The sequence below is a fragment of the Poecilia mexicana genome, unplaced genomic scaffold (genome assembly GCF_051168715.1).
Source record: "Poecilia mexicana isolate PSO_F unplaced genomic scaffold, ASM5116871v1 scaffold_12, whole genome shotgun sequence".
NCBI classification, from domain to species: domain Eukaryota; kingdom Metazoa; phylum Chordata; class Actinopteri; order Cyprinodontiformes; family Poeciliidae; genus Poecilia; species Poecilia mexicana.
In genome coordinates this window covers 7,112,592-7,131,792 of record NW_028263381.1, presented here as the reverse complement: position 1 = coordinate 7,131,792, position 19,201 = coordinate 7,112,592, and the positions used below count along the sequence as shown (strand labels likewise).

At 39.9% G+C, this 19,201-nt stretch overlaps 1 protein-coding gene and 1 long non-coding RNA gene across 4 annotated transcripts in view; both read right to left on the bottom strand.

Moving 5' to 3' along the window:
- Nucleotides 1–19,201, bottom strand: part of LOC106907113 (disabled homolog 2-interacting protein) — a 153,040-nt gene that overhangs the window by 118,066 nt on the left and 15,773 nt on the right. The window lies entirely within an intron of this gene.
- On the bottom strand, nucleotides 6,151–12,119 carry LOC148155965 (uncharacterized). Of its 3 annotated transcripts, none has more exons than XR_015764838.1 (4): nucleotides 10,931–12,117; nucleotides 10,468–10,539; nucleotides 7,826–7,897; nucleotides 6,151–6,404 (listed from the first exon to the last, which is right to left on the bottom strand). It is a non-coding gene; the product is annotated as an uncharacterized LOC148155965 (long non-coding RNA). The 3 variants fall into 3 exon arrangements; XR_015764839.1 differs by lacking the exon at nucleotides 6,151–6,404 and adding an exon at nucleotides 6,467–7,096 and having other exon boundaries at nucleotides 10,931–12,119; XR_015764837.1 differs by lacking the exon at nucleotides 6,151–6,404 and having other exon boundaries at nucleotides 6,467–7,897; nucleotides 10,931–12,116.

Genomic DNA, 19,201 nt, shown 5'->3' with positions numbered 1-19,201 from the left:
TTTTTGGTGGTTTGGTTGGGTTCACCTTTCTAAAGTTGGCACTAAACTTTTTGTCAATGCAGGTGAAACATGAACAGTAAATTCCACTCAGTTGTACCACAAAACCTACAGGTGTCTATAAAAGGCTATAAGTCTTGTTTACAAAAGAACCTTTCAAGTCACTTGTGTTTTGTTTTTTTTTTTCTTTTTTTTGGAAAGACATAGTCCAAGTGCAGGACTCAGTCAGGATATGCAAAACAAAGTATTAGTTTAAAGGTTTTTGCAATTAGGCAATTGTGCATCAATCAGGCTGATGCAGCTTTTAAATTCTATCAGGAAAATGTGTTTGTTTTTCAGTTGAACTGCACAAGGTACAAATCAGTGGAGGTGGAAAAAGCTTAAAGATGACTGATTATGGTCTCACTATAATTTTTTAATGCTCCCTTTACCTGAAATTCCGCGAGGAGTTTCTACAATGAGAATGATTGTAGCTGCTTTTAATGAAATGACTGGTCTACATTTTCCCAACTATTTGCATGTCGGCCTCTGTGGGAATTTCTACCTACAATGGGTTTCTGTTAGGCTGAGAGTTTACAGACAGCCAGAGCAGAGTGTCAGGGTCACGAATAGTTTGCGTGCTGATACCGTACTGCTGCTGGCTTGAAAACAAAGGTGCTAGTTAGTGAGGAAAGGAACGATGAAAAGGGAAGGTAGAGTTGATCGCAGTCCAAGCTAGATGAAACTTAAAACTTATGGTAGTATAAGATGCAAAACCGTTTGCAATCATTTCCTAAAATGCAGATAATTAAACAATTTCCTAATGAGAACTTGGACAAACAAGAGCAAAATGTTCCTGTGTCTTTGAATGTTGGGAATAATATTGTCTATGTTGTCAGACAGTAAAAACAGCATGGCAGCATCTAAAAACTCACCAGTTTATTCAAGCACGTGAATGCTTTCAGCTGAAAAGGCAGTGCACGCATTGCGAGCGCAAAATGTGAGGCAACTCGCTTGATGCTGAGACTGAGACGTAAAAAGGTGAGTTAAGAAGTTCAGCATTGTGCCCAGACAGTTTCCTACCCCCCCCGGCCCCGCCCCTGAGAAAACACGGCCACCTTTCACCTTCTTCAAACCTGCGCTCTCCACTGACTGCAGGGACTGCATAAAACTCCCTTCCCTTCAGTTTCTTATTTGGTTTTATAAAGTAAAAGTTGAGAGACTTTCAAGACAGTTGAAACATGCACACAAAAAAAAAAAATGGCTTAGAAAATAATGCAGTTACTTGTGACTTATGTAAACCATAAAAATTGACTGTTGTTTTTCGCCTGGGTAATAAATAAATACAGACTTTCAAAAGAGTCCAACAAATTGCACAAAATTATAGTGTGACTCATGAACGGGTAGATAGGGACAAATCCAGTTTAAGTGCAGCAGCAGCAGCAGCAGCGATTGAAAATAATTGTGGAACTAAATGCAGCATTAAAACTCAAATTCGAATAAATAGCAGATAAAGAGAACTATGAGAAATGTCACGAGCAAAAGCAGGAAACTCAGCAGTGACTGTGAGAAAATCTGCTGTTAAGGACAATGAAGATCAAGTTGTAAACAATCATTTTATATTTGCAACCCGCTTATTTATTCTTTTTCTTCTTCGTCTTCTATTTGGAGTTTAACTGATCCAACCGCAGCATAAACAAGGGCTTATGTTGCTCAGCGAAGTCCAAGTGATGTGGTTTTGCCCTGACAAAATTATAGATGTGGAGTCCTTAAATGAATCCCCTGACCATAAACGGCAATCATCCTGTAGTTCTGCCAGCATTTAGTAGATCTCAGTAGATCCGCTCTATCAGATACGCTTTTGTTCTGCAGGAAGGTATGAAGACATAACTGTCCTAATCAGCACAGGCCATTAAAAAGCACTAAAACCAGAACATTATGGGCCGTCGTGGAGCCGACGGACGTAGCGCAGCACGTGAGACAGAAATGACTCGGCTGAAGTCGCAAAGTAGATCATTTTGAGTAAGTAAACAAAAGAGATTTTTTGAGGAGACCTGAGAGAAATCGCAAATAAAAACAAAATGTCTTACCATTGGAGCAGAACCGAGGAGAGAAGGGTGAAATCCACATGGCGGCAAACAAAAAAGAAGGAGAAAAAGGCACATACTAGACCAGCTGGTATAGTGTCCCTATTTACCTTCATTCATTATGAATGTTTGCCTGTAAGCCTTTCATGAAAGACTGTTGTACTTAGGGCACATTTAATCTATAAAGCAAGCGGACTGCACTGTGAAATGAAACAAAACCAAAAAACAAAATCTCCTTTCACTCCGCATGTTTAGACACAGCTCTAATGAGATGACACAGGGCGGTTGTATTGTAATGCTGTTTTAGTTTTGCCTCTGTTTCACGGGCAAATATTTCCACATGTTGGGTGTACAATAGACGCCGAGGCAAATGGTTGAATCCCAGCATAGAACTTCAATAACTTGGAACTTTTCTAAGTTGTTTACAATCGTAGACGCACAACTGATTGAAAGCGGAGCCTGGCTCCTGTTTCAGAGCAAACAAAAGCACAAAGAGAGTCGCATTGATTTCTAACACAGCCAACGCTATTGTCTTTTTTTCTTCTTTTTTTTTTTTTTTTCTACAGGTTAGCAGTCACACAGAATTGCATCTGAAGTGCAGACCAGAGCAGCAGAGTCACGTCGATCCAACCTTTTCAAGACATGAGGGGTTAGTTTTATTGGAAAATTCTCATTCAGGGCTTGAGTTTGAACATACAAGTTTAGTTAATGTGTGTGTACAGCAGCAGCGGACTGTCGAGATGTTTTTTCTTTCTTTCTTTCTTTCTTTCTTTCTTTCTTTCTTTCTTTCTTTCTTTCTTTCTTTCTTTCTTTCTTTCTTTCTTTCTTTCTGCCCCTCCTCATCAGACACTTGATTTATGCAGCAAATAAAAATGTCAATAGAGCCGAGTCACCTTTATTCCAGCACCGATCATTTTCTGAATGAAGAGCTGAGTACACAGTGGACATGATGAATTTAATAGAAGTCATTGCCAAAGTTTTTGATTTTTTTGTTGTTGTTGTTGTTGTTTCCCATTGCCACCAAAATTACTGCCACCATAATCAGTGACTCCAGTAAATTAATGGGACAGCCACAGGTACTTTTGTCTTAGCTACTCTTCGGAATCGGAAAAACAAGAGAACGCAACGTTCAAGTGAGACCGACGTAAAATAATAAAGACAATAGCTTCTCATCTAAACTAACCAGGTTTAATGTCAGTCTCACTTACTTAATACTTAATACTATAACAAACAAGGACGGCCACGAAACTAAGGCGATTTTGTTACCATAAACTTTGAGCAGAATAATGTAAAAAAAAAAAAAAAATCTCCAAAGATAATTATCAAAGTATTAGACATAATGTGTACAGCAACAGGCTGTTTTGGAGCAAGCGCTTCATGTCCTACAATCCCGTGTAAATTTGTAGAGCTGGTTGGACTTTAACTAGAAATATTCTGGCTTGGCACATTGGATAATTAAGCGTACCTCATATTGGTGATTCTATCGGCCTGCTGCCCTCTTATAAGACCCTGGAAACTTGGTTTCAGCTCATGGCATCATGAGCTTTTAAAATGCAGGAACTGATCAGATGTACTCCGCCATGACACAGAAAATTGGCCATCTCTTTGTCTATGAGAAGGAAAATGATTGCAAATGTATCCAACATTAAAAAGGCTGAATGCTTTATGCAAAATCAACACTTTTCCATAGCCGCCTTTGTCACAATACTTTAATCCATCAAAGGGGTAAGCTCTGTTCTAGGCAGGAATGGAAAAGGATCCTTTATGAAATGTTATAGGAGACAAAATGTGTTTAAATGTCCCCACATTTTTCTAAGGGAAGCTTAAATGCCAAATCAGAGCCGTGCCAACACTGCCCCCTTGTGGTTAACATGTAGTTGTACAATCCATCCTACATCAACAATTGAGAACCATTTGAGATTAAACTGCTGCAACGTTTTTTTTTCTCCCAAACAAATAATCCATGAAGTGAAATAAAGTTGGTTTACATAAAAATACACAATTCCATATAGTTTACATTAACTCTGAACATATTACGTGAAATAATATCCTTCGAATATTCCAATATTTGTCCAACTAAAATCTTAAATCTTCTAGTTTTTGCTCTTGAAAAATAATCCAAGAGCAGCTAAAAAGTGTTTAAACTGTCACATCTGAATAGAGAACCTTAGCACTAGGTGTAGAATGACTTTTGCACATGCAGCGTCAAAATGTTGTGGAAATGTGCAAACATCTTCAAAGTTTACAGGTATTTTTGCTGGTTTTCAACATCAAACTGAACCCAGCTAATCAAAAGTCAATGAAAAGTTATTCACCTCTAAGATCAGATTGGTTGAATCGTGCAATCGTGCAAACATAAAAATAAAAAAAAATTTAAAAAGCTCAAAACAACTAACTAGAAACTCGTGCCTTGAGCCAAATTGCTGCCATCTATCCCTGCTGCGTCGTCTTCATCCTCTAATTCATGCGTCGGACACCCACTCGGCCCCTCCCCTGACTAAAGGCCAAATTGCAGAATGTCCTGTCCCGAGCAGAGCTCATTATACAAGGCTGGAGACAAAATGAGAACAGAGGAGTCAGTGTGACAGCGTTGGCAGGAGACAAACAGACACTTCAATTGGAGGAGGCGGAAGAGGAGTGGGGGCAAAACTTCTTTCTTCTGCGGCTAAAAGAATAAGGAGGACAAACAAGGAGGAAAATAGAGAGCGGGGAAGATGAGAGAGATGGTGCTAATTAAGCAAACACATGAGAAGAGCAAAGAGAGATGTCTAACGGGTTTTTTTTTTTTATCCAAGTGCGATTATGAATCAAAATGTGCTAGAAAGCTGTGTACAATCCTGTTTTAGGAAAAACAGGTTTTCACAATAAACTTGAGTTCACAAAATAGCTTTTAATTGATGATGTTTCAAAGCATGTCGAATGTCATCTCTCACCAAAATCCTGATCTGGCTCCGAGTCAAAAATCCAAGCAAGATGAATTTCAGGTGAAAGACTAAATCTCACAAATTAAAAGAGGTGTGTATATTAATACACCTTGATTTGTTTTTTTTGTTTTTGTTAGTTTTTTCATGACGCAACCATAAAATTTGATGCCTTTTGTTGGGATTTTATGTAATAAGTAGCACATACCGGTGAAAAATATGTATCAAAAATACATAGTTTTAAAAATGGTTCCAAATCAGATCTGAAAAGTGTGGCAGAAATGTGTATTCATCAGACTGAAATCAAATTCTGACTCTGATTTAGGTCTGGACTTATTATTTATTTTAGGCCTGGAGTTATTTTCCGATACTCAAAGGTGCAGCACCAAGTAAAATCACGCTCCTATTAGAGCCCAGCCGCTCTCAGTGTTGTAAGATCAAGTTACCATGACGACTGTGCTCTGCCGAGCTGCTGGAGACGCTCATCGCTGCTTGCAGCTATATTTAGCAGCGTGGCCGTAATGAAATGTAATTGAATAATGTTAATGTGATGTGGAAAACTTAACTTATTTATGACTCCAAGTCTTAAAGGTCATCACACACTCTGTCACATCACTAGTGTCCCCCTCAGATTCAGAAGAGTTTATTTTTTTCTCCTTAAAAGTGATACGTTTTCTTGACAGCAGAACGTTCATCAGTTTGCAGTGTTGTGAGGAAAGTGACGTTTAAAGAGTCATTCCCTCTAAAGGCTCAGAGCTTAAAGTAACGTCGCTTAGTTTCCCTCGTACCTGTTGATCTACCAATCAATACGTCCGATCAGCTCCACGGCAACAATCTACAGCTGGATCTATGCAGTGCCAACACACACACACACACACACACACATGCACACGCGCACACACACACACACACACACACACACACACACGCACACACACACATATACGGGTTTATATGTATTAGCAGGACAATTTTTTCAAACCAGTTTTTTGCAACATTAAACGGACACCCCTTTCCACTTATGCTAGAAAGACGTAGTAAGTTGTCAAAAATCTTGTTTGAGCTACACAACATAGATCTCACTTAAAAATTTAGATACACACATCAGAACTCAAAATATGAGAACCTGATGCAATGCTGTATTAAAAGGACAAAAGATAATGAGGTGCTTGGCTCCGCCCATGACACCAACAGTAATTATCAGGGCCAATTTTATTTATCAGGACCACAGCATACACATACAAAAAACATACAATTTATGTGCATTAAGAAGTCCAAACATGGAAATATGGACTATAACTGGTCCATATTTCTGTGCAGTGCATCTGTCATCCCATGAGATGTCTGAATCATCTACGGAATCAGGAACATACTCCTCTTCTGATGATGTCACCTCACTTGAACTTTGTTCTGGACAGACCTGTTGATTAAAAACATTTTGTATACATTGAAAGCATTTCAGCAAGAATATTTTGGTAACACTTTATTTGAAGGGGGGTGAATAAGACTGTCATGACACTGTCATAAACATGACAACACATGTCATGAACATGAATAAGCCTTCATGAATATTTATGACTGTTGTCATAAAGCGTCATTCGGTAAATTATGACACTTTTAATACAAAGTTGACATTATTCAAAATGTCTGTTATGACAACTTGACATTAACTAAGAAATCATTACTGTTTAAACTTACCTTTAATAACATGGAGATACCTAATTTTTAAAGTGTAATCAGTAATTCTTTTATAACAAATTTATATCAGTATATGAATACTGAATGATTGTTTCTAAAAAAAAATTAAAATAAACAATGTCTACCTAATGTATGAACCTGTCAAGTTGAGTATTACACAGGATCCATGTGTCTGTGTGCATCTAAATTTAACTTTCATTCTTTTCTACCTCTAATTTCAAAACTCAGTCTTCCACATTTTTACATCTTACATGATAAGTATTATACAAGACCTGTGTGTTTGAAGAGTACTTCATATTATTTTAGTGACTTTATATAAGAATCTAAGTTGGTTGTTGGAGAGCAAAATTACCTCTGGAGGGTTGGTTGAACAGGATCCGCATACATCCATGTCACCAACCTGACACAGTTCATCTTTGGAAATTTGAAATGTAAAGAACACTCAATAAATGTGAGTTTGTTGAAAATGTAGAAAACAGTCCTCCCTATTTCTGCACCTTACATTTTGAGTATTACACAGGACCTGTGTGTATGTGCGTTTCTAAGTGTAATTTTCTATCTTTTCTACTAGTAATGTCAAAACTCAGTTTTCCAAATTTCTGCAACTTACATGATGAGCATTACAAAAGACCTGTGTGTATGTGCACTCCTAAATGTGACTTTCATTCTTCTTTACTTGTAATTTCAATACTCAGTCCTCCCTATTCCTGCACCTTACATTTTGAGTATTACACAGGACTTGTGTGTATGTGTGCTTCTAAAAGTAATTTTCATTCTTTTCTACCTGTAATTTCAAAACTCAGTTTTTGAAATTTCTGCAACATACCTGATGAGCATTACACAAGACCTGTTTGTATGCATGCTTCTCAATGTACCTTTCATTCTTCTGTACTAGTAATTTCAAAACTCAGTCCTCCTTATTCCTGCACCTTACATTTTGAGTATTACACAGGACCTGTGTGTATGTGCGCTTCTAAATGTAGCTTTCATTCTTTTATATGTGTAATTTCAAACCTCAGTTCCCCCCTTTTATGCAGCTTACATATCAAGTGTTACACAAGACTTGTGTGTTTGAACAGTACTTAATATCATATCAAAAACTCTATTTTAGAAAATAAGTTGGTCGTTGGAGACCAAAATTACCTCATGAGGGTTGGTTGAACAGGATCCGCATGAATTCACGTCACCAACCTGACACGGTTCATCTTTGGAAATCTGAAATGTAAAGAACACTTACTGAATATGAGTTTGTTCCCAATTTAGAAAACAGTCCTCCCTATTCCTGCCCCTTACATTTTGAGTATTACACAGGACCTGTGTGTATGAGCGCTTCTTTACGCAACTTTCATTCTTCTGTACTTGTAATTTCAAAACGTAGTCCTCCTTATTCCTTCCCCTTACATTTTGAGTATTACACAGGACCTGTGTGTATGAGCGCTTCTAAATGTAACTTTCATTCTTTTGTACATGTAATTTCAAAACTCAGTCCTCCCTTTTTATGTGGCTTACATATCAAGTATTACACAAGGCCTGTGTGTTTGAACCGTACTTAACAGTCATCCCCAACCACAGGACCGCGGACTAGTATGAGTCTGTGGACCAATTGGTACTGGGTCGCACAAGAAAAATATTTACATGTTACGTATTGTCTGAGTCTGGAGGATCCATTATTTTGAAAACCCTGGATTCTCTCGGTTACGTCTTGTGCGGCAACATTGAGCCCACAATGAGTAAGAAAGCGATGTCTTTGGAAAGTTTCTTTGGAAAAGCGGAGAAAGACCAGAGACAGGAGAGTGGATTTATCCTGAACCTGTAGGTGACTCCCATGTTCCAAGCCCACTCTGCATAATATGCACTGGCTTACTAATGAGGCAATGAAGCTTCAAACTGCTTTGCCATTACACACCAAGCACCCTCTGCATTGGGTGTCATCGTTTCCCAGGTGGGATCATCTCATTGCAGAGAAACAAGTTCAGGACTCCCATTAATTTATAGTTGTGAGTTAAAATTTTCATGAAAATAAATGTTCGTTTTTGTGGCGTATTCAAATCTTATTTTGAAGGGATGTGTGAACGTTGCCAGAGCGACCAGAGTCTGAGAGCATTATGGCAGTTATCAAGACGAGAGAAATAGAGCTTTTAAGTCTTAAGTCTGGTTCACACGGCATGATTTTAGGATTCAGACGATTTTCCAAACTTCTGTGACCACAGAGCTGATAAAAGTACAACAGGTTCGTGTGTCCAGCCACATAACAGGAGCAAATCTTGCCATGTGAGCAGGCTTTAGTACAAAATAATGTCACGTTAATTTAATGGATAGCTGAAAAGTTACCGGGTTTATCAACTGTGGTAGCAATTTTGCTCCAACTCCACTCCTCATCATTTCTATGGATATTCTTTGTACGAAATGCTGAATAAACATTCATGCCATTTCCACATATCTTCGATGTCCACCGGACTCATTTGTGCTTGTCTGCTCAGCTCTTTGGGATTCCCCTCCATGAGCTACGTCACCGCGCTTTCTGATTGGCTACCTGTTAAGTTCAACAGGTTGAGTTCTAGCTCCCAATCAAGTAAAAACCCTACAAGTTGCTAGGAAATGCCTGATTTTAGATCAGAGCAGTCCCAATGTTCCAACGACTGGATGCGATCATGCCACACATGGCAGGATGAACAGTTACAATTATCGTGAGCAACGTTCTAAGATTGCTGTAAGGGGAAATTAAGGGTAAAAAAAGAATCCGAGCCTCAGAAAAATTGCCAAGTCTTGACCGGTCCGCGGTGATAAAAAGGTTGGGGACCACTGGTACTCAATATAATTTCAAAGACTTTATCTTAGAAAATAAGTTGGTCGTTGGAGACCAAAATTACCTCTGGAGGGTTGGTTGAAATCTGAAATGTAAAGAACACTCACTAAATGTGAGTTTGTTCCCAATGTAAAAAGCAGTCCTCCCTATTCCTGCAGCTTACATATTGAGTATTACACAGGACCTGTGTGTATGCGTGCTTCTCAATGTAACTTTCATTCTGCTGTACTTGTAATTTCAAAACTCAGTCCTCCCTATTCCTGCACCTTACATTTTGAGTATTACACAGGACCTGTGTGTATGCGTGCTTCTCAATGTAACTTTCATTCTGCTGTACTTGTAATTTCAAAACTCAGTCCTCCCTATTCCTGCAGCTTACATTTTGAGTATTACACAGGACCTGTGTGTATGCGTGCTTCTCAATGTAACTTTCATTCTTCTGTACTTGTAATTTCAAAACTCAGTCCTCCCTATTCCTGCACCTTACATTTTGAGTATTACACAGGACCTGTGTGTATGCATGCTTCTCAATGTAACTTTCATTCTGCTGTACTTGTAATTTCAAAACTCAGTCCTCCCTATTCCTGCACCTTACATTTTGAGTATTACACAGGACCTGTGTGTATGTGCGCTTCTCAATGTAACTTTCAGTCTTCTATACTTGTAATTTCAAAAGCCAGTCCTCCACTTTTATGCAGCCAACATATGTAGGATTACACAACACATGTGTGTTTGAACAGTACTTCATATCATTTCGATTACTTTATTTTAGAGAAAAAGTTGGTCGTTGGAGACCAAAATGTGCACTTCTAAATGTAATTTTCATTCTTCTATACTTGTAATTTGAAAACTCAGTCCTCCCTTTTTATGCAGCCAACAAATCTAGTACTACACAACACCTATGTGTTTGTACTCTACGTAATATCATTTCAATTACTTTAATTTAGAGAATAAGTTGGTCATTGGAGACCAAAATTACCTCAGGAGGGTTGGTTGAACAGAATCCACATGCATCCATGTCACCAGCCTGACACAGTTCATCTTTGGAAATCTGAAATGTAAAGAACACTCACTAAATGTTTGTTCCCAATATAGAAAACAGTCCTCCCTATTCCTGCACCTTACATTTTGAGTATTACACAGAACCTGTGTGTATGCGTGCTTCTCAATGTAACTTTCATTCTTCTGTACTTGTAATTTCAAAACTAAGTCCTCCTTATTCCTGCATCTTACATTTTGAGTATTACACAGGACCTGTGTGTATGTGCGTTTCTAAATGTAATTTTCATTCTTCTATACTTGTAATTTCAAAACGCAGTCCTCCCTTTTTATGCAGCTAACATATCTAATATTACACAACACATGTGTGTTTGAACAATACTTAATATCATTTCAATTACTTTATTTTAGAGAGTAAGTTGGTCATTGGAGACCAAAATTACCTCTGGAGGGTTGGTTGAACAGGATCCGCATGCGTCCACATCACCAACCTGACAGTTCATCTTTGGAAATCTGAAATGAAGGGATGTACACTGAATGAGTCCATACTTCTCAATAGAAAAATGAAGTCCACCTACTGTATGTGCCTGTCCACTTCTTGTTTTCAACTATAATGAAACCCTGTACTACAACTTGACATATCCTTCAAATATGTCTTCAGTGCTACTTGAATGATTTTTGATAGTATTTTCACACTTATAAGCACCTTTCTTCTCCATGGCCAGTCAAAATCACCATAATTATAAGTGATTTCTTCCCCTGGACCAATATATTTGAGTGCAAATAAACAGATGAGGCCTTCCATCCACTCTTTTAACTTTCATTTTGCTGTTTGGGTTCATCTGATCATTTACCAGCCTCCCCAATCATCCATCCTCTCTGGCAACATCAACACTAAAATATTAAGTATGAAAATAAGAATAATTATACCATGCAAGGGAAAGGATTTTGCATATTTGGTGTTTGCATGTCAGAAGAATATTCCTCTACCAACTAAAACTACTTTTACTGATGAAGCTGAAAATGTTTACATCACTGTATTTAGATGTAAAATAAAAACACAACAACCTTGAAACAGTCGCATACCAAAGCTTTTGTCCATTGAAGTTGAAATCAAACATAAGAACCTCGAGTGTATCATGGTAAACTTTCAGTCGGTTTTCTTGTTCCTTTCTACTTATGACTTCTCTGTACTCAATAAGGAAATCTGCTTTTTGAACACACCCCAACCTGTAGGTACACATAATAAGTAGGATAAACTTTAAACAATGCAGATATATCAAATAGTAGCAATTGAAATTAACATTTTTCAAAATCAGTTAATTGATCTAATTGGATGTCTTTCTGTGGTTACTTAAACATTTTTTGTCAACTGAATGCAACTCATTATTTTGTACTTGTAATTTCAAAACTCAGTCCTCCATATATTTATTGAGGACAGTTACAAGTACCTGGGAATACCACAAGCAAATGGCAACCTCGATGAGGTCACAAGGAAAGGAGCCACAGTCAAATACCTCCAATGAATAAGGCAAGTCCTGAGAAGCCAGCTCAATGGCAAGAACAAGATCCGTGCAATAAACACCTATGCCTTACCAGTAATCAGATACCCTGCCGGAATAATTAGCTGGCCAATGGAAGAGATAAAGGTCACGGATATTAAGACTTGGAAGCTACTAACCATGCATGGAGGGTTCCACCCCAAATCCAGCACCCTGAGACTGTACACGAGCCGTAAGGAAGGAGGCAGAGGACTAGCAAGTGTGAGAGCCACTGTCCAGGATGAAACATCCAAGATCCATAAATACATTAAGGACAAAGCCTCAACAGACGATGTGCTCAGCGAATGTCTCAGGCAATGGGGAACAGAGGACGAGGTGCTGGAGGAACCATCATGGGAGGACAAGCCCCTACATGGGATGTACCACCGACAAATAACTGAAGTGGCTGATATCAGGAAATCCTACCAATGGCTGGAGAAAGCTGGACTCAAGGACAGCACAGAGGCCCTCATCCTGGCTGCACAGGAACAGGCCCTAAACACCAGAGCAATAGAGGCTCAGATCTACCACACCAGACAAGACCCAAGGTGTAGGTTGTGCAAGGAGGCCCCTGAGACAGTCCAGGACATAACAGCAGGGTGCAAGATGCTGGCAGGGAAAGCATACATGTAACGACATAACCAAGTGGCGAGCATAGTGTACAGGAACATCTGTGCAGAATATGGACTAGAAGCCCCAAGATCGAAGTGGGGAACACCCCTAAAGGTGGTGGAGAATGACCGAGCTAAGATCTTGCGGGACTTCCAGATCCAGATAGACAAGATGGTAATGGAGAACCAACCGGACATTGTGGTGGTGGATAAAGAACAGAGGAAAGTTGTTGTGGTGGATGTAGCAATACCAAGTGACTACAACATCAGGAAAACGGAGCATGAGAAACTGGAGAAATACCAGGGCCTCAGAGAGGAACTGGAAAAGACCTGGAAGGTGAAGACCACAGTGGTGCCTGTGGTCATCGGGGCCCTCGGGGCAGTCACCCCCAAACTGGAGCAGTGGCTAAAACAGATCCCAGGAACAACATCAGACAGCTCAGTCCAGAAATGTCCAGTTCTAGGCACAGCCAAGATACTGCGCAGAGCCCTCAAGCTCCCAGGCCTCTGGTAGAGGACCCGAGCTCAGAGGATGAAAGAGAACACCCACGGAGGGTGAGAAGGATATATATATATATATATATATATATATATATATATATATATCTCCATGTTTTCATGGATATATGGATATATATATGGATATATGTGCCTTACCAGTAATCAGATACCCTGCCGGAATAATTAGCTGGCCAATGGAAGAGATGAAGGCCACAGATGTTAAGACTCGGAAGCTACTAACCATGCATGGAGGGTTCCACCCCAAATCCAGCACCCTGAGACTGTACACAAGCCGTAAGGAAGGAGGCAGAGGACTAGTGAGTGTGAGAACCACTGTCCAGGATGAAACATCCAAGATCCATAAATACATCAGGGACAAAGCCTCAACGGACGATGTGCTCAGCGAATGTCTCAGGCAATGGGGAACAGAGGACGAGGTGCTGGAGGAACCATCATGGGAGGACAAGCCCCTACATGGGATGTACCACCGACAAATAACTGAAGTGGCTGATATCAGGAAATCCTACCAATGGCTGGAAAAAGCTGGACTCAAGGACAGCACAGAGGCCCTCATCCTGGCTGCCCAGGAACAGGCCCTAAACACCAGGGCAATAGAGGCTCAGATCTACCACACCAGACAAGACCCAAGGTGTAGGTTGTGCAAGGAGGCCTCTGAGACAGTCCAGCACATAACAGCAGGGTGCAAGATGCTGGCAGGGAAAGCATACATGTAACGACATAACCAAGTGGCGAGCATAGTGTACAGGAACATCTGTGCAGAATATGGACTAGAAGCCCCAAGATCGAAGTGGGGAACACCCCTAAAGGTGGTGGAGAATGACCGAGCTAAGATCTTGCGGGACTTCCAGATCCAGATAGACAAGATGGTAATGGAGAACCAACCGGACATTGTGGTGGTGGATAAAGAACAGAGGAAAGTTGTTGTGGTGGATGTAGCAATACCAAGTGACTACAACATCAGGAAAACGGAGCATGAGAAACTGGAGAAATACCAGGGCCTCAGAGAGGAACTGGAAAAGACCTGGAAGGTGAAGACCACAGTGGTGCCTGTGGTCATCGGGGCCCTCGGGGCAGTCACCCCCAAACTGGAGCAGTGGCTAAAACAGATCCCAGGAACAACATCAGACAGCTCAGTCCAGAAATGTCCAGTTCTAGGCACAGCCAAGATACTGCGCAGAGCCCTCAAGCTCCCAGGCCTCTGGTAGAGGACCCGAGCTCAGAGGATGAAAGAGAACACCCACGGAGGGTGAGAAGGATATACATATATATATATATATATATATATATATATATATATATATATATATATATATATATATATATATATATATATATATATATATATCTCCATGTTTTCATGGATATATGGATATATATATGGATATATGTGCCTTACCAGTAATCAGATACCCTGCCGGAATAATTAGCTGGCCAATGGAAGAGATGAAGGCCACAGATGTTAAGACTCGGAAGCTACTAACCATGCATGGAGGGTTCCACCCCAAATCCAGCACCCTGAGACTGTACACAAGCCGTAAGGAAGGAGGCAGAGGACTAGTGAGTGTGAGAACCACTGTCCAGGATGAAACATCCAAGATCCATAAATACATCAGGGACAAAGCCTCAACGGACGATGTGCTCAGCGAATGTCTCAGGCAATGGGGAACAGAGGACGAGGTGCTGGAGGAACCATCATGGGAGGACAAGCCCCTACATGGGATGTACCACCGACAAATAACTGAAGTGGCTGATATCAGGAAATCCTACCAATGGCTGGAAAAAGCTGGACTCAAGGACAGCACAGAGGCCCTCATCCTGGCTGCCCAGGAACAGGCCCTAAACACCAGGGCAATAGAGGCTCAGATCTACCACACCAGACAAGACCCAAGGTGTAGGTTGTGCAAGGAGGCCTCTGAGACAGTCCAGCACATAACAGCAGGGTGCAAGATGCTGGCAGGGAAAGCATACATGGAACGACATAACCAAGTGGCGGGCATAGTGTACAGAAACATCTGTTCAGAATATGGACTGGAAGGCCCGAGATCGAAGTGTGGAACACCCCCAAGGGTGGTGGAGAATGACCGAGCTAAGATCTTGTGGGACTTCCAGATCCAGACAGACAAGATGGTAATGGCGAACCAACCGGACATTGTAGCGGTGGATAAAGAACAGAGGAAAGCCGTTGTGGTGGATGTAGCAATACCAAGTGACTACAACATCAGGAAAAAGGAGCATGAGAAACTGGAGAAATACCAGGGCCTCAGAGAGGAACTGGAAAAGACCTGGAAGGTGAAGACCACAGTGGTGCCAGTGGTCATCGGGGGCCTCGGGGCAGTCACCCCCAAACTGGAGCAGTGGCTCAAACAGATCCCAGGAACAACATCAGACATCTCAGTCCAGAAATGTGCAGTTCTAGGCACAGCCAAGATACTGCGCAGAACCCTCAAGCTCCCAGGCCTCTGGTAGAGGACCCGAGCTCAGAGGATGAAAGAGACCACCCGCGGAGGGTGAGAAGGGAATTTTTTTTTGTTTAATTTTATATACATAAGCTTCTATTGTATTTTGAGCAGTTGCTTGTCTCCTTCGGAATAAGAAAGATGTTCTGATTATAATGATCATCGATCATGATCTATGCTAATAATGTGCAGTATAAAAATAGTTTAAAAGTGAAAAAGCAAAACAAAAAAAAAAACGATCATTTAATAAACTCTGGAATCCTGTGCATAATATAGTCACAACTCACCTTTAAATGAATTGAGGTATTTCACATCAAATCCTTCTTTATCTTCACCTAAGGAGCAATAACTGGAATCATGTTTGCTCTCTGAGACCTTGTTGTTGACATCTCCTGCAAAGATCAGAGAATACAACATGATACTGTACACCAGGGGTGTCAAACTCCAGGCCTCGAGGGCCAGGGTACTGCAACTTTTAGATGTTTGTCTGGTCTAAAACACCTTAAGTATATGACTGAATTAGCTTCTCAGTGCAATCAAGTTGATGACTACCCCATTTTATCCAGCCATGTGGCATCAGAAACACATCTAAAAGTTGCTGGACACCAGCCCTTAAGACCTTGAGTTTGACACCCCTGCTGTACACAATATGATTTGATGTTATTGTATGTGAAAATGTACTGAAGTACACAGTACTACATAATTGACTTCCTATTGACAGATTCTCAAAATCTTCAAATATTAAAACATTATCTTAATACTAATGATTATTACCTAGGATCATTTGTGCCTGTGAAATAATATCACTCACTGATATACAGAAAATGACCAAACACAGTTTTATCTAATTCTGGAGTGAGCCACCTTCCCTTTAAACTCTGGTACACTGACTAACATGGTTGGTAATTACTAGCTAAAATGCTGCAAATCAAATGCTTTGGTGTATCCAAGCATCAAGTAACCTACAACATTCAGCAAAATTACAAAACTATATGTACTTAAATGTCTTAAGAGATTCTGTATGAGTCTTACCTCTTTCTCCACGCAAAACAAATGAAACAAGTTCAATTAATACTAATGGCTTGCACCTGGACTTGACGGATTGTACCATGTTGACAGAGGAGGAGGGGTACAACAAAAGGAGAATTCCATTTTGTTTCTGAAGCACACAAGGTCTGATTTTTTTCAGGAACAAGAAAATTTTGAGTAATATTTTGTAACTTTCATTCAATATTTCAAAGTTAAATAGTTTATCATACATTTTTCTTTAATTAAGAGGCAACAGTTAGATGGTATCTCCCACCAGCAATGTTGTCACTTCCTTTAATCATTTCTGTTCAATCAATTAATCATGTTTATTTGTATAGCACATTTCAGCAGCAGGGCAGTTCAAAACACTTTATATCGTAAAAACAAAAACTGTTGTCTAATGGCAGACACAACACCTGCAGAAAAAGATTGGCTGATGTACTTGCCAATAGACAATTTAGACTACCTAGACAATCTGCATGTATGCAGAGTAGAGACATTGAGATAACGACAAAATATCAATCTTTAAATTTTTGTCCTAACAGTAACATAAGTAATCATGATATTTTTGGCACTTTAAATATTTTTTAAATAAACGATTTTTATTTTTATATTTCTAATTCTGTATTACTCCATGACTGGTTATCCCTTCTTTCAAATTCAAAAATACTTTATTGATCCTTGGTCTTCACAGTATATTAGCAGTTCCCAAAGGTGTGCTTCTCTGTATCAAGAGGTCTGATCTATCTCCAGGTATTTGTTTGAGCCAGTCTTCCAGTTTAGGGGTCATTACCCCAAGGGTTTCAGTGACCACAAGCACTACTGTTGCTTTCACCTTCCACATTTTTTGTAATCTCCTAAGACCCAAACTCTCACATGGAGTGCATTATTAATTCATCTATGGGCTGATTGGGACCTAATGATTCCAAAAACAAAGAATTATCGTTTTACATGATATGTGGACATTTTTCTCAGAAAAATACTTATTCATTTTAAATCACCATTTTTAGCACCATGGTAAATATATGCAGTTGCTAACTTTTGTAAACTTACACAACAAAAGAAACACTGAACATCTTGAGTCTAACCTGTAATGTGTTATAATCTTCCACCACCACCAAGTCATAAAATAATGGCCTAACATGTGGACACCAGGTCCCATCTTGAGCAAAATTTAGTATTGTGGACTAGACAGCCCAAAATAAGTCAACCACTCAAGTTCTAGGAGGATGATGGGGTTTTTTAGCCTTTGGTATTTCTCTAGTTTTTTTCTGTACCTTCTGTTCATTCAGGATAGCTACATCATAACAACTGCTTTGCTCTGCTGATCAATGATCATCATGTTCAGTTGGTTTGCTTTTCCCATTTTGTCTTCCTGTATATGGAAGGCCCACAGGATCTTAGCTTGTTCGTTTTCTACCACTTTGTGTGGCATTTCCCATTTTAACGAGGTGTGTTCAAGGTTATATTCCCTTCAGATGTTTCTTCACACTATTCTGGGTACTTGGTTGTGGCGGTTGTGGTTCTGTCATTGGACTTGCCTTACTATTTGTACAGTGGCTTTCTAAAGTATCCATAGCCCTTGAACTTTTCCATATTTTGTCACAACTGGAAATATATTTTCACAGAATTTTATGGGAAAGACAAACACAAAGTGGTATATACTTGTGAAGTAGAAACAAAACTATACATGATTCATAACAGTTTTTACAAATAAAAGCTAAAAAGTGCAGTGTGCAAAAGTGTTCAGCCCCCTTTCCCTGAATGCAGCCAATTGCCTTCAGAAGTTGCCTGATGACTGCAAATGGTAAAAAAAATTCAACTCCTCTATGACTGCCTCAACAGTTGGCTAAGAGAATATTGGGGAACAAACAGCATCACGAAGTCCACGGAACACACCAGACAGGTCAGGGATAAAGTTGTGGAGAAGCTTAAAGCAGGCTTAGGCCATCTCACAGAGTACTGTTCCACAAATCATCTGGAAATGGAAAGAGCAAATCACACAGCTGTGAACCTACCAAGAAAAGGCCATCCACCTAAACTTACAGGCTGAACAAGAAGAGCACTGATCAGAGATACAGCCAAGAGGTTCATGGTGGCTCTGGATGAAATGCAGAGATATTTCTGAAATGCAGTATAGTATAACTATTAGTCATGCACTGCAAAAATGTGGTTTTATGGAAGAGTGGCAATAGAAAAGCCATTGTATAAAGAAAACTATAAGAAGTCCCATTTGCAGTTTGCCAGAAGCCATATTGGGATACAGCAAAAACGATAAGACAAGACCAAAATTTAACTTTCTGGGAAAAATGCAGAGCACTATTTGTAGTGGAGAACAAACACTGCACATAACTCTGAACACACCTTCCCCACTGACAAAAATGGTGGTGGCAGCATCATGCTCTGAGGGTGCTTCTTTTCTTCAGGGACAGGGAAGATTGTTAGAGTTGATTGTAAGATGGATTGAGCCAAATACAGGGAAATCTTGGAAGAAAACCTCAACACTCCTGAACCTGGAGTCTGCAAAAGACTTGAGGCTGGGGCAGAGGTTCACC